This window comes from Carlito syrichta, unplaced genomic scaffold (assembly GCF_000164805.1).
Source record: "Carlito syrichta isolate Samal-C Ts95f unplaced genomic scaffold, Tarsius_syrichta-2.0.1 Scaffold315473, whole genome shotgun sequence".
Classification (NCBI taxonomy): domain Eukaryota; kingdom Metazoa; phylum Chordata; class Mammalia; order Primates; family Tarsiidae; genus Carlito; species Carlito syrichta.
The window spans coordinates 1,087,388-1,104,653 of record NW_007259569.1 but is presented as its reverse complement, the minus strand read 5'-3'; the positions used below and the strand labels follow the sequence as shown (position 1 = coordinate 1,104,653).

General features: G+C 35.8%; 1 pseudogene; it reads right to left on the bottom strand.

The window, feature by feature from the left end:
• Positions 1 to 14,306: 14,306 nt before the first annotated feature.
• LOC103275462 overlaps positions 14,307 to 17,266 on the bottom strand; it is a 4,929-nt pseudogene continuing 1,969 nt past the window's right edge.

The following is a 17,266-nucleotide window of genomic DNA, read 5'->3' as shown; positions in this document are numbered from 1 at the left end:
CAAATGAAATTTAGCATTTTCTTAATTTATAAATGTGTGCCAAGAACCATGGCAGTGGTAGTCTTACCTGTGATACAAAAATCACAATACAAAATCATATGCAGTCTCCAGGCACCTTATATAGTTAATTGTGGATATCTCAAAATATCATTTATACTTTCACTACTTTGGAAGTAGTGTATTTATTATACCTGCTACAAGTTTTGTTATAAAAACACATGTGCTGCTATATCACTAATTTGTCATTTATCACCTTTATCATTATATTTAGATATTATATTAGTGCCCTTTGTAATTGTACATATTTGGGGGCCATTTAAAAGTTTATTCTGAAAAGAGATGCATAATTTTCACCACACTGCCAAAGTGGTCTTCATCAACTTGGTGATCAAAGCTGGGTCATAAGTCCATGAATCAATTCAAAGGAGGTGGAAAGAGTGAGGAAGGTACACAACTGCCATAATGCCCTGGTCAGTAAGTGTTGCATATCACTTATACTTATGTTCCATTGATCAGAACTTAGTCCATGGCCAGATCCACTACTGACCAAGGTGAATGTCTGGAGGCACAGCCATTTTGACCCAATGCAAGGTTAAATATTGTAAAGAGGTTAGAAAATGTAGTATATCAGGGAAGTCATATGACTATAATTCTCTTACAATGGAAGAAGGAAACAGAGTTGGTTAATTCAATGTAATCTATACTACTACTCTATTGTATCCTATTTTCCAACAAGTCTTCTCCAATTTGTTCCAAAAATTTATCCACAGATTCTTTTTTGTCTTTAGTAGACATGGTTGTTTCCTTGTTTTTTACTCCATTCTTTACATTTATTTTCATTCTTCTCTTGTTGCATTGACTAACACCTCTAGTATAATGTTTAAAAGAAACTTTTTTTTTAGTTGAAGTGTCACCCTGTCACCCAAAGATGGTTGAGAAATTGAGGCTTTGCTTCTGGGATCTCTATCCTGTTCCATTGATCTATATACCTGTTCTTGTATCAGTACCAGGCTGCTTTGATTACTGTAGCCTTTTAGTTAAGTTTGAAGTCTGGAAGTGTAATACCTCCTGCTTTATGCTTTATTTCTTTTGCTAAGAATTGTTTTGGATATTCCTGGTCATTTTTGTTTCCATATGAATTTCTGTATTGTCAATTCCAGATCTGAGAAGAATGATGTTGGTAATTTAATGGGTATTGCATTGAATCTGTAAATTGCCTTTGGTAGGATAGACATCTTAACAATGTTGATTCTTCCTATCCATGAGCACGGAATATTTTTCCATTTGTGTCTTCTTGGATTTCTTTGAGCAGTGTTTTGTACTTCTCATTGTAAAGGTCTTTCACTTCTCTGGTTAGGAAATTGCTGAGGTATTTCGTTTTGGGGGGCTATTGTGAATGGGATTGTGCTTTTTATTTAGTTCTCTGCCTGCTTGTTGTTGGTGTATAAGAATGCAACTGTCTTTTGCACATTTATTTTTACCCTGAGATTTTGTCAACTCTTTTATCAGTGCAAGCAGGTTTTTGACAGTTTCTTTTGGATTTTCGAGGTATAGGATCATATCATCAGCAAAAAGGGATAACTTCCTCTTTTCCTATTTGGATACCACTGATTTCCTTGTCTTGCCTAATTGCCCTAGCTAAGAGTTCCAACACAATGTTGAACAAGAGGGGTGAGAGTGGGCAACCTTGGATTGTTTCATTTTCCAAGGGAAATGTTTCCAGTTTCTGCCCATTTAGCAATATGTTAGCTGTGAGTTTATGGTAAATGGCACTTACTATTTTGAGTTATCTTCCTTCTATACCAAGTGTTTGAGAGTTTTTATCAAGAAAGGATGCTGGATTTTATCAAAAGCTTTTTCTGCATCTAATGATATAATCACGTGGTTCCTGTTTTTACATCTGCTAATGTATTTAATTACATTTATGGTCTTGCGAATGTTGAACCAGTCCTTCATCCTGGGAATGAAGCCTACTTAGTCATGGTGAATGATTTATGAGATGTGTTTTTGGATCCGATTTTCTACACTCTTGTTCAGGATTTTTGCATCTATATTCATAAGGAATGTTGGACTTTAGTTCTCTTTTTTGTTGGATCTTTACTTAGTTTGTGTTTCAATGTGATATTAGCTTTGTAAAATGATTTGGGGAGAATTCCATCTTTCTCAATTGCCTGGAATACTTTCAATAGGATTGGTATCAGCTCCTCCTTGTACGTTTTTTAGAATTCTGCTGGAAAGTCATCTGGTCCAGGGCTTTTTTTTTTTTTTTGTAGGTAGCTTTCATATGACAGAGTAGTCAATTTCCTGGATTGTTATTGGTCTATTTAGTGTCTCACTGTCTTCTTGTTTCAACCTGGGGATGTTGTGTATGTCAGAAAGTCCTTCATTTCATTTAGGTTATCAAGTTTGTTATCATATTGGTGTACATCATAATCTTTGACAATCTTTTGTATTTCTTTAGGGTCAATTGTGATTTGATCTTTTGTATTTCTGATTGTGTTTATTTGGGCTTTTCCTCTCTTTTTCTTGGTCATTCTGGCTAGGAGGTCCATCAATCTTGTTAATTCTTTCAACGAACCAGCTTTCTGTTTTGTTGATGTTTTCTATGATAGTTTTGTCTTCTATGTCCTGTATTTGGGCTCTTATTTTAGTGATTTGTGTTCTTCTGCTAAAGTTAGAATTTTAGTGGTCTTCTCTTTCTAGCTTCCTTAGGTGATTTGTTAGACTCTCAACTTATGATCTTTCTATTTTCTTGATGTGTGCTCATAGAGATATAAATTCCCCTCTGAGAACTGTTTTCATGGTATCCCAGAGGATTTGGTAAGATTCTCCATTTTCATTTGTTTCCAAGAATCTTTCAATTTCTGCTTTGATTTCAGTGTTGAGCCCGTAGTTGTTCAGCATAATGCTTTTTAGTGTCTATGTCTTTGTTGGCTTTGGGGAGACTTTATTGTTGTTGATATTTATTTTTATTCTGCTGTAGTCTGAGAAGGTGCATGGTAAGATTTCAACTTTATGGAATTCGTTTATGCTTGACTTATGGCCCAAGATGTGATTAAACGTGGCGTATGTTCTATGTGGTGATGAGTAGAATGTATATTCTGTGGCCATTGAGTGGAATAATCTATAGGTATTTATTAAGTCCATTTGGCTGAGTGTCAAGTTTAGGTTCTGGATTCCCTTGTTGATTTTTTCCCTTGATGTCTATCTAGGGCTGTTAGTGGGGTATTCAAGTCCCCTGCTATAATAGTGTTAGAGTCAATATCTTTTTTTAGTTTACTTAGCAATAGCTTTATATATGCTGGTTTTCATGTGTTGAGTACTTATATGTTTAGGATGAATATTTCTTGTTGGTGGATTGAAACTTTTATCATTTTGTAGTGTCCTTTTGTATCTTTTTTAATTTTTGATAGTTTAAAGGTTGTTTTTTTCTGATATTAAGATTGCAACTCCTGCCTTCTTTTGCGATCCATTTGCCTGGAAACTCATTTTCCGTCCTTTAACTTTGTTTCTGTGTGCATCCCTTGAGGTGAGATGAGTTTCCTGGATGCAGAAAATAATTGGGTTATGGTTTCTTACCCAGTTTACCATTCTGTGTCTTTTCAGTGGTACATTTAGTCCATTCACATTTAAGCTGATTATTGAAACGTGATTGTTTATCCCCATATGAGGTTCTTAAAAAGATTTTTTATTTGTTTGCTTGTTTTCTTTTGGCTTTGGGATTGATGCATGTGTGTGTTTTCAAGTTTGTTGTTGCACTGTACACTCTGTTGATTCTGTGCTCTGCTGTTCTCTTGGGAAGTGTGTGGTCATTCTTTTTTTTCTTTCTTCTATGCTTAATACTTTTTTAAGTGTCTCCTGTGGAACTGGTCTGGAAGCTTATTGCAGCACTATTTACAATAGCAAAAACATGGAACCAACTGTGCTGCCCATCGAAACTGGACTGGATTTTTTTGAAAAAGTGGTACATATACATGATGGAATATTATACACCCATAAAAAAGAATAAAATTATAGACTTTGCAGCAACTTGGATGGATTTGGAGTCTATCACACTCAGTGATTTATCACAGAAACAAATAACTAAGTACCACATGTTCTCACTCATAAGTGGACCCTGAACATTTACCATTATACTGTAAGAAGGGGATTGGCAGTAGCTGGAAACTGCTGTGGGGTGAGGTACATAACATTAATAAGGGTACCTGATCTCAAACCAGGCAATGTGGGGACCAAAGAGGGGCCCAAACTTTACCTGTACAATGGCCACTCATGTACCTAATCCTGAATTGTACCTTACAACTTTACAATAAAATTAATTATTTTTTTTAAAAGAAATGATAATGAGACCACCTTTTAGCTCAGGAACTTGTGAATTGGAAACATCTGTCAGGTCTCCTGCAAAAGATAAATTGGTCAGGAAAAGACCCCTCCTCCTCCCATCAGGAAACCAGCAATGTCAATCTCCAGAGTGATGGTCACCTAAGCTGCACCCTCTTTAACATATTAATCATTGTGAAGGTATATTGAATCTATTGCAAAGAGCAAGAGTAATGTTTCTTTTACCCATGCCAACTCTGGCATGTCTCTGTTTCTTTTCTGTCGTCTTTTTTTAATAAACTTTTTTTGAAAATTTTGCTGACGGCTCTAAAATTCGTTTTGGAAATGAGCCAAAGAATTCATGGCTTTTGCACCACACTCCACCTGGCATCAACCTGAGAAATCTGACTTGCTGATAGAGATGGTAAAAGTCCCCCCCAAAAGAATTTATAGAATATGCCCAAGAAGTCAATTGTATCTTATAGAGAGAAAAATCTTTCCATCTTTATAACATACTACATGTTGCAAAATGGAACACTCTTAGTTACTCATTAACCCTGAAGTTATATTTTCAAAGCTGATACCCAAAACGAGAACTTAAGTGAACAAAGTGAAGTGATAAAGATGGAATATTGGATGGTTACTTTGGCTGCCAGATCCTTCTTCTAAAACAAAAGATAATTGGCAGAGCTGAGGGAGTCCAAATCTGTGCTAGGAAAAGTGCATTTTCATCAAGCAAAATGAAGGCTATGGGAAAAAGACAAAAAGCAGCAAAGGAGTTCTCATTATTGGTTCAAACAGCACTGGAATTGACAGTGTTTTTAAGAAAAGGTATAGATAAACAGAAGCTGAATAAGCCTCCTAATTATTCTGTAGAAATTATTTATGCACTGGTGGGGAAAATTATGTTAAAGGTGACTTAACAGTCCTAGACTTCTGATGCTGCATACATATATATCTGCTCAAGGAGAAAAATGGTTCTGTCTTCTGATCATTAAAATACCCTGTACCCTCCCTTAGCCACAGAACTCCAAAAGAAGATGCAGAAGAAGCCAAAGAGAGTAAAATCAAATATTTTACTGTCCAATATTAACTATGTACTGTGCAAAAAAGCAATGAGGCCAAAGAAAACTAAACTAATCAGGAGACCTAAGTCCAACCTTGCCTATACCAGTTTATAGCTTTAGTAGTAGTAATAGTAGCAGTAGTAACAGTAACTCCTGCTGTTGAATATTTTAATGTGTGAGACAGTTTGTGAAACATCTAATTTTAAACACTACTAGCTTCAGTGCTACATTGAGAATGTAAGTGTTTATTGCTATGCTATTCACAAGAGCATAAACATGGAACCAACCCTGTTGCCCATCGAAAGTGAACTAGATAAAGAAAATGTGGTACATATACACAATGGAATATTATGCAGTCATAAAGAAGGACAAAATTATGGGCTCTGCATCAATTTGGATGAATTTAGAGTCCATCATACTCAATGATCTATGACAGAAACAAAGAACTGAATACCACATATTCTCACTCATAAGTGGGTCCTGAACATTTATCACAATACTACAAAAGAAGGATCAGCAGTAGTGGGACACTCCTGGGGAAGGAGCACATAACATCAATAAGGGTACCTGATCCTAAACCAGGGGAAGTAAGGACCAGTTGGAGGCTCAAACTTCACTTGCATGTAGACTACTTATGTATCCTAATCCTGACCTGTACCACACATCTTTATAAGAAAATGAAATTTTAAAAAAGAATATATGTCTTAAGTCATTGGGGTAGGAGTTAGGCAAGGAACATGGGATAGTGTGAGTTAAACCTACACGCAGTCTATGGTAGGACTTAGAAGCCAGGATAAGTCATGAAGACTTTACCCTGAGAGCATTGGGAAGTCACTGAGAAATTTTGACAGGTCAGTGACTAAAAAGAGAGTGATTGCGTTGTGCCATTGTTTCTTCTCAACCAAACCTATACCGATCGTCTATTAAGTGGAAAGCACCATATTCAGCACTGAGGCTTCAGAGATGAATACTAAATATCAGTTCTGAACCTAAGGTATGTTCTAAGTAACTGGCATCCACTGCCCAAGTTAAATAGGAAAAGGTACACCTCACATAGTGGCACATGTTCTGCAGCAAGGTGTGTGTTCTGGTGCAAGTGTCCACAGTAAAGCAGTAGCAAGCCCAGATCTCTCGACCTCTGGAAGAATTGGAAGGAAAAATAGAGAGTTTTACAATAATATAGGCTTCAATAGCCTACTATTAATAATAGATAAAACAACTAGAGAGAAGATCAACAAATAATTGCAGAATGTGGACAATACTGTAAACCCATAAAGCTAACATATACAGAACACTGTACTGAACAAAAGCAAGATACATATTCTTCTCAAGTGCACATGGAATATTCTCTAGGATAGATTATATGTTAGAACACAAAAAAGTCTCAATAAGTGTTTTAAAAAATTGAATTCATCCAAAATATCTTCACTGACCAGAACAGGAATGAATTTATAACAGAAGGAAAAGGGAAATTCACAAATATGCGGAAATTAAGCAACAGACTCTTAAACAACTAAGAACAAAGAAGAAATCACAAGGGAAATTAGAAAACACTTTGAGTTGGATGAAAATAAAAACACAACATATCAAAACTTGCAGGATGAGGTAAGAGCAATGCTAACAGGGACATTTACTACCATAAATGCTTACATTAAAAAAGAAAAAATATCTCATATCAGTAACCTAAAAATTACACCTTAAAAAATGAAAAGAGAAAGGCAAATTAAACCCAAAGTTAGAAAAAAGAATGACGCAATAAGGATTAAAGCAGAAATAAATGGAATAGAGGACAAAAATATACTAGAGAGAATCTATGGAATCAAAAGTTATTTATCTTAAAAGATGAACAAAATTAAGAAACCATTAGCCAAACTAAGAAAACAAGTAAAGTGAAGCAAATAATGAGAAATTAGATTGGGAACATTATTACCAACTTTACAGAAATAAAATGAATTAGGAGAGAATACTATACAAATTTAAGCCAACTAATTAGATAATCAAGATGAAATGAAAAAAATTCCTAGAAGCACTCAAATAACCAAACTGAATTTTAAAAAACTAGAAAATGTGTATAGACCTATAACAATAGAGGTTGAATCAGAAACAAACTCCCAACAAAGAAAAGCCCAGGACTGGATGACTTTACTGGTAAATTCTACCAAACATTTAAAAAGAACTAACACCTATCTTTCTCATACCCTTCCAAAAGATAGAGGCAGAGTAAACCATTTTTAATTAATTCTGTGAAGACAGAATTGCCGTGATAGCAAAACCAGACATAGGTACCACTACAGATCAATATCCCTTATTAATATACATATAAAAATCCTCAACAAAATAGTAGTAAACTGATTCAACAGCATATTTAAAAGATTATACACCATGAACAAGTGAAAATTATTCCAGGAATACAAGTGTGGCTCAACATATGAATATCAAACAATGTAATGAGCCATATTGATAGAATTAAGTAAACCAACAATGTGATCATCTCAATTCAGGTAAATAAAGCGTTTGACAAAAGCTAACGCCCTTTCATGATAAAATATTCAGGAAACTAGAAAAAGAAAGAAATTTTCTCACCACAACTAAGGGTACTTATGAAAAATCCACCGTTAACATCAGACTCAGTGATAAAAGATGGAAAGTTTCCCTTCTAATATCAGGGACAAAGATAGGGATGTTCACTTTCACCACTTCTATTCAACACTATACTGAAATAAAACAATAAAAATTTGGAAAGGAAGAAATAAAACTATCTCTATTTGCAAATAACACAATCTTGTATATAGAAAATCCTACAGAATCCTCCCATACACAACACAAACTATTTGAACTAATAAACATATTTAGCAAAGTTACAGAGCATAAGAGCAATGTGCAAAAGTCAGTTGTATTTTTACACACGAACAATGAATAATCTGAAAAGGAAACTAAGAAAATAATTCCATTTGCAATAGCATAAGAAAGGATAAACTGACTTCTTGTTTATGGTCCACTATATAAAAAACTGAAAGCAGTCACTCCATCTAAGTAAAAAGCTAAGCAAACTGAAAAAAACAACTCTTCTTAGAGTCATCAGAGGGGTGGAGACACAAAGCAAACCACTGCCTCAAAATTGAAGAAACCAACAGGCAAATGCAGAGAATTGCAGCTAGCCAGAAAAGAAATCTATGAGCACAAATCTCCGTGGGAACCAGTGCTGAGGTAGGGAAACCTGAACTATAAATGATGAGTTGCTGGGGGTTCAGTATAGGCAAGTCTAAGAGATAAAATCTCTAAGGGAATTCAGTCATCAGTGACCCCCACACTTTTGTGAGTTTTACCTTCAGGAGCTTGACTAGGTTCTCACGGTATAAATAGGATAAACATTTCCTCATGCTTCTGAGAGGGAAGAGGGGAAAAAAACAATTTTGAAATATACCAGAACATTCTGTTCTTATTAACAAGGTCTGCCCTCAGGAGAAATCAACCACAGCCTGACTTGCTGGGGTTTTATCAGAGCCTAACTGACCTGAAGGAAGGAAAATATCCAACTACCGTTGACTCTAACAATCCTATACTTCAAAAAAAAAACGGTTGGGAGGGGAGACTGGGAAGCACATGTGAAGTTCACCGACTAGAGGCACAGGATCACTAAAAGACTGAGACCTACTCACAGGACTATAGAATGCTTTCCCTCTCCCTACACCTTACCACCACATTATTAAAGGCCTATTTATACAGTTCTTTTAACCCAGTACATTGTGTCCAGCTATCAAGAAAAAAATGACATACTAAAAGAAAAAAAACATAGTTTAAAGAGACAGAACAAGCATCAGAACCAGACTGGGATGCAGCAGGGATATTGGACTTATCAGACTGGGAATTTAAAACTATGATTATGATGCAAAGGGCTCTAATGGATAAAAAAGACAATGTACAAAAGCATGAACAATGTAAACAGAGAGATGGAAATTCTAAGAAAGAATTTTGAAATCATAAACACTGTAACAGAAAAAAGAGTGCCTTTGATCAGCTTATTGGTAGAGTAGACATGGCTGAGTAACAAATGTCTACAATTGAGCATATCTCAATAAAAACCATCAAAACTACAAAACAATGAGAAAAAATATTGAAATAAAAAAGAACACAGTATCAAAAGAACTGCGAAACAACTAAAAAAGGTGTAATATATACATAATAGGAATTCACAAAAATAAGAAAAAGACAAAATAACAGGAAAATATTTGAAACAATAATGACTGAAAAATTCCCCCAAATTAATGTCAGACACTAAATCGCATATTGATGAATCTCAGAGAACATCGAGGAGGACAAATGCCAAAAACTACACTTATGCCTATAATTTCCAAACTATAGAAAATCAAAGATGAAGAAAAAATCCTGACTAAAGCCAGAGGAAAAAATACCTTACCTACAGAGGAGCAAGGATAAGAATTACATCTAACTTCCCATGAACCATACAAGTAATAAGAGAGGGGAGTGGAATTTCTTAAGTGCAAAAAGAAAAAAAAAACCCACCAACCTAGATTTCTGTACCCCACAAAATTATCCTTCAAAAGTGAAGGACAAATTAAGAGTTTCTCAGACAAATAAAAACTTGCTTCCAGTAAACCTGCTTCGAAAAACTGTTTTTAAAAAAATTCTCTATAGAGAAAGAAAAATATACAGGTCAGAAACTCAGATCTACATAAAGAAGAGTATTGAAGAAGAAATAAGTGAAGATAAAATTAAAAACTTTTGTTTTTCTTATTCTTAACTGATCTAATAGATAGAAGTTTGCTCAAAATATTAATAGCTTATACATAAGCATATATATGTATGTATGAAAACAATGTATAAGTGAAATGAATAACAATGATATAAAGGACAAGAAAAGAAAACTAGGATTATTTTGTTAGTATAAGATACTCATACTACCATAAAGTGGTATAGTGTTATTTGAAAGTGAACTTGTATTAGTCATATATACCGGGGGTGCCAAAAGACTGTATACACATTTTGAGATATTATCTATATATTAATTTTAGTTCACCATAATCAGAAGTGTCTGGGCACTGATGGTAACCACTTTGAACACAACTTATAATTGCAGAAGTCAAACATGACTTGTATTCATCTACAATTTTAATACAGTGTTTTCCTTTTTAAAAGTGTGTATACATATTTGGCACCTTCTGTATATATTGCAAACTCTAAGACAACCACTAAAAAAAAAGTAGAAAAAGAAGCATAACTGGTAAGTTAATAAAGGAGAGAAAATGAAATTATAAAAAATGCTCAGTAAAAATCACAAAAGGCAGAAAGAATGGAAGACAAAAATAGGAACAAAGAACAAAACAAACAAATGGAAAACAGAGAGAAATATGGTGAACATTAATCCAATAATATCACTAACCACTTTGAGTATCAATGGTCTAAAGTCACCAATTAAAAAATGGGGATTGAAAGAGTGGACCAAGAAATAAGACACAGTCATATGTAGTCTATAAGAAATACAATAAATCAAAAAATTATCAGGGCATGGTAGCGTGCACCTGTAGTTCCAGCTACTTGAAAGGCTGAAGCAGATGGATCTCCTGAGCCCAGCAGGTCGAGGCTGCCGTGGCCATGAGCATGCCACTGCACTCCAGCCTGAGAGACAGAGTGAGACTCCAACTCAAAAATATATATATATATCCACTTTAAATATAAAACTACATATAGACTAAAAGTAAATGGATGGAAAAAATACCATGCCAATACTAAGCAAAAGAAAACAGGAAAATCTATTTTAATTTCATACAAAGAATACTTCAGACAAGTAAAATTATCAGAAATTTAAAGAAACATTAGACAATGTTAAAGAGGTAAAATTTGATAACATAGATTAAATGGACTTTGAGTTTGGCAATGACTTTTTAGATATGAAAACAAAGGTATAATCTGTGAAAGAACTGATAAGCTAGAATTTATTAAAATTAAAAATTTCTGCTCTATAAAAGACACTGTCAAGAGAATTAAAAAACAAGCTTGAGAGTGGGAGAAAATATTGGCAAAAGGCATCTCTGAGAAAGGACTATTCTCCAAAATATTCAAAGAATTCTTACAGTTCAACAACAAGAAAAGGAACAACTCAATTTTAAAATGGCCCAAACACCTACATAAACACCTCACCAAATAAGATATACAAATGGGAAATAAATATATGAAAAGATGCTCCCCATGATATGCCATCAGGGAAATGCCAATCAATACAACAATGAAATACCACCACAAACCTATTAGAATGACCCAAATTCAGAACAATGGGACACCAAATGCTGGTGAGTGTGTGGAGCAACAGGAATTCTCATACATTGCTGGTGTGAGTGCAAAAATAGTATAACTTATTTGGAAAATAGTTTGACAGTTTCCTTTTTTTTTTTTTGAGTTGAATTCTCACTCTGTCGCCCAGACTGGAGTGCAGTGGCTGCTCCCGGCCACCACAGCCTCGACCTGCTGGGCTCCGGCAATCCTTCCACCTCACCCTTCCAAGTAGCTGGAACTACAGGCGCGCGCTACCACACCTGACTAATTTTTTTTTTTAATTTATTGTAGAGATGAGGTCTCACCAAGTTGCCCAGGCGGGTCTCGAACCCGTGGACTCAGGCAATCCACTCACCTCAGCCTTCCAAGGCGCAGAATTACAGGCTGAGCCACCGAGCCCGGCTGACAGTTTCTTAAAAAACAAACATGTTCTTGCCATATGATCCAGCAACCATGCTCCTTGATATTTTCCCAAAGGAGTTGAAAACTGTGCCCAACAAAAACCTGCATGTGGATGTTTAAATCTGATTTGCTTACTGCTAAAACTGGGAAGCAAGCAAAATGTCCTTTAATAGGTGAAAGGACAAAATGTGATACGTCCAGACAGGGGAATATTATTCAGTGTTAAAAGTAAATGAGCTATGAAGCCATGAGAAGGCATGGAGGAAGATTAAATGCGGAAGTGTACGATTTATAAGTAAAAGAAGCCATTCTTTCTTACATTTACCTAAATATGTAAGTGCAGACATTTGTAAGTGAAAGAAGCCGATCTGAAAAGGCTATGTACTGTGTGATCCCCACTATACGATGTTCTGGATAAAGCAAAACTATGGAGATAGTAAAAATATCCTTGGTTGCCAGGCTTAAGGGGGAGAGAGGGATAGATAGATGGAGTACCAGCAGTAGGGCAGTGAAAACACTCTGTATGGTATTATGATGTAAATGTCATTACATATTTGTCCAAGCCTATAGAATGTATAACAACAAGATGATGCATTAATGCAGGTTTCTCAGTTTAACAAATGTATCACTCTGGTGGAGGATGCTGATAAAAGGAGAAGGTATGCATGTGTGGGAAAGGGGGTATATTGGACATCTCTGTACTTTCCACTCAAGTTTTCTGTGACACTTAAACTGTTCTTAAAATAAAATCTACTTAAAAAAAATTTAAAAACCACTATTTCATAACCCAAGCTTAATGCTCAATGAGTGCCTGGAATGCACGAGGCTGCAAAGGTCCAATTTTATCAACTAGTGGTACAGTTTTTCTAGTCACTTCAGTTGATGTTTGCCAACTTGGGCAATGTTTCATCAGGCTCCACATGAGCTATATGTTTAACTTCCCAGATATTTATCACTCAAAGGAACCCGCTAAGGGACACTGGCAGTAGCAGGCACCACAGTATGTAAATAGTGTGTCATATATACTTTTTAAAATATGGCATTGGCTAAAGGCATGATGAAGAGCACAATGAAACAAAAAAACAGATAAAATATTTTAGATAAATTTGAATCCCACAATAAAAAAATCAAGATTCCAATTAGCAACAATTAACTCTTCCCATAAGTCATTTCTTATGATTTCCAGAGGTTAATTTTTAAATCAACCATATATATATTTGCCTATATGAGATATGTACATCTCAGCGTGGATATCTATCTATAAAGCATTCTAGAGAGTAAACTAGTTTGATAATCATGGACAAAGTACAATCTAACATTTACGTGAAAGTAAATTAACCATTCCATAACCTACATTACAGTGGAAACAATGTGTATTGCGTGATTATTTCTTTGTATATGACAAACATATTTGAATGATACCTATGTGTTTGATACCAGGAGTTTAAATGGGAAGTACATGGAAAGCTATGAACTGGGAGACTGATTTTTTTTTTTGGAAATAATAAGAAACAGTAATTTGATATATTGGTCAAGAACGGAGCTAAGTAATCTAACTCTACTGCAGCATTACAGAAAACCACTCCTTCACCACAATGTATAATATTTAAATTCAACTCACTTAAGGATGCATATTATATAAAATATAGCAAGATTGTTGCTGCACCCTACCAAATACGTCCAGTCCCTACCCAGGTCCTACTGAATACTGGTGATCCTAAATAGTTTTACAGAAATAAATATTGTTTTAAAAAATTAAGCATTTAAAAATATAAGTCAAAATGTCTCAGTAACTATATATCCAACTCAAACTTTATCTATTTAAATGGTTACATTTGCCTCTCATTAATAAAATTTTATTTCACTCAAACTGGAGCAATCATCTTTCCTACTTAAGTACCTTCCTTGCCCAATAATTCAAAGGAAAAAATACAAAAAGATTAGTAAAGAAAATGTAGGCATTAACACACCTTTAAAATTTGTTTTAAATATTTTTAAGGTTTAAAAAGTGTATAAAGTTTGTGATTCCTAGTAGAAAAACATTATCTGAATGAATACCCTAATGGCAAACAAATATAAAATGCTTCAACTGCATTTAAGCAGTATCTTCAAAGCACCCCAGCTCTCTTGATGAGGTCAGAGGTACACCAATTTGTATTACTGCGACATCCATTAGGTGATCTAGGTTGCTTTTACTTCAGCAAGGGATTATTTATCAGAAGGACACTATGCTTCGCCTCCAAACTTGGTTGACAATTTACTGGTGAGATTCATAACCTTTGGATTGCTCTGGTATTTTGACATATTTGCTGGGTTCTAGGCCATATCCTGGAAGGTCATCATAAATTTCTGGATCCTGCGTGGCTGCAAGAACCTCTGGATCACTAAGAATTTCATTGAGTCCAGGCATTCCTGTCATTCCGGCATGGCCCCTCCCACTCCAGGCATTCCTCCAGGAAAATTGCCAGGCATTCTCCTTGGAAAGTCATCTGGAAAAAAGCATACTGGTTGTCATCTGGATTCTTCCTTCCTCTGGGTCATCTCCTGCTCTACCCGAGCCTTCTTAACCCTTTCTATTCTTTCTTTGATTTCTTGCTCTTCACATTTTCGTTCATACTTTCTCCAGTGTTCTGTAATTTTCTGGGCCCTGGTTTGAACTTCTTTCAGCACTGCACTAGCATCTTCATCATAAACCAATTTACAGGTAAGTACAAGATCATGAGCTGCTTCTTCCCAATGGCCCAGATGTCTGTTTGCTTTCCCTTGCTGCTTGTAAGGCTGAGCTGAATCGGGATTTGTATCAATGGCTCTGTCACATCTCCTATGGAGGCATTTGGCTTCTGTAATTTGATGAAGACACTGGCTCTCTTGACATATAGAATAACCAAAGGAGGATTCAGCTTAATGGCATGTGTAAACAAGTCAATGGATTTCTGTCATTCACCATAATTTAGAGCTTCAGTAGTAGCCACTTTCTTCTCATTTGCCTCATCCATCACCTCCTCTATTATCTGCATTCTCATCTCCCATTTCTTGAGGGGCATCAGTGTCTGGTTCAATTATATCTTTATTATCAATTTCTAGATCACCTTCCTTGCTTGATGTTTCATCTACCTTTATGTTCTTCTCTGCCTTCCTACTATCTGTTTTTTCTTTCTTAATATTCTCTCCTGACTTTGCTTTCTGAATAGGAGGTGGTACTTTACATTCCATGACCCCACCCAGTCCCTCAGAAAGCGCATTTCTTGATGTGTAGAACGCTCGGGTCCTACTTACACATTTTCACGAAGGCCTGCAGCTTGCTAACTTTGTAGGGGTCCACGGTCAGGAGGCAGAAGATGAAACTGAGGAGGTTACAGTTGTGAGTGGGAGATTTTTAAATGCTGCATTATAACTGCTGCGGCATTTCAATGCTAAAGGTAGGAAAAAGAGCGTTTTCTTTTTTTAATTTTAAATTTTTTATTTAAAATTGTGAGGTACATTTCAAGGTTAGGTATACAAATATTCACTGTACAAGTACCCTTGTTGATGAGGTGTGCCCCCTCCTTCTCCAGGCAGATTTTCACTACTGTCAGTTCCACCTCCCAGTTCCACTCACCTCCCCAGTTTCCCGCTACAGTCAATCCTTTTCTTATAGTATTGCAGTAGTTGTTCAAGGTTCACTTATGAGTGAGAATATGTGATACTCAGTTCTTTGTTTCTGTGAAAGATCACTCAATATTATAGACTGTAATTCTCTAGGTTGCTGCGAAGTTCATGATTTTGTTCTTCTTTATGGCAGCGTAATATTCCATTGTGTATTTGTACCACTTTTTTTTATCCAGTCCTCTTTTGATGGGCAGCACGATTGGTTCCATCTTCTTGCTATTATGAACAATGGTGTGATAAACATACGTGTGCAGGTATCTTTTTCATAGAGTGATCTGAGTTCTTCTGGGTATATTCCCAGTAGAGAGATTGCAGGGTCATATGGAAGGTTGATTTTTAGAACTTTTAGGAATTGCCACACGGTTTTCCACAGAGGCTGTATTAATTTGCACTCCCACCAACAGTGTAGAAATGTTCCCTTTTTGCCACATCCTCTCCAGCATCTGTTAATTTTGAGTTATTGATAATGGCCATTCTGACTGGAATTAGGTGGTATCTCAGTGCATCTCCTTGATGACTAGAGAGACTGGAATTTGCATCTCCTTGATGACTAGAGAGACTGAACATTTTTTCATGCATCTGTTGGCTGCACGTATGTCTTCTTTTGCGAACAGTCTATTCATACCTTTTGCCCACTTTGTAATGAGGCTGTTTGTTTTTTTCTTTTCAGCATGTTTGAGTTCCTTGTAGATCCTAGATGTTAGGCCTTTGTCAGATGTGGAGTTGGCAAATATTTTTTCCCAGTCTGTGGGCTGTCTCCCTGCTCTCTTGATGGTTTCTTTGACTTTGCAGAAGCTCGTCAGTTTGATGAGATCCCACTTGTCTATGTTATCTCTTATGGTCTGGGCACTTCAGGTTTTGATCAGGAATTGGTTGCCAGTTTCAATTTCCATAAGAGTGTCTCCTGCATTTTATAAGGTTCTTATAGTTTGAGGTTTTACGTTTAAGTCTTTGATCTATTTAGAATTAATTTTTGTGTATGGGATAGGTAGGGATCCTATTTCAATCTTCTGCATATGGTCAACCAGTTTTCCCAAAACCATTTACTGAATGGGCTCTCCTCCCCCCACTGGTTGGTAGTGGAGGCTTTGTTGAAGATGAGTTGGTTGAGAAATTGAGGCTTTGCTTCTGGAATCTCAATTTCTATTCCATTGATCTATATGCCTGTTCCTATACCAATACCAAGCTGTTTTGATGATTGTAGCTTTATAGTAAAGTTTGAAGTCTGGTAATGTGATACCACTGACTTTGCTTTTTTTGCTGAGGATTGTTCTGGCTATTCTTGGACGTTTGTGTTTCCATATGAATTACTGCATTGTTTTTTCTAGGTCTGAGAAGAATGTTGCTGGTAATTTGATGGGTATTGCATTGAATTTGTAGATTGCCTTAGGTAAGATGGACATCTTCACAATGTTGATTCTTCCGATCCATGAGCATGGGATATTTTTCCAATTGTAAGTCTCAACTTTGATTTCTTTGAGCAGTGTAATGTAGTTCTCCTTGTAAAGGTAGTTCACGTGTTTGGTTAGGAAGATGCC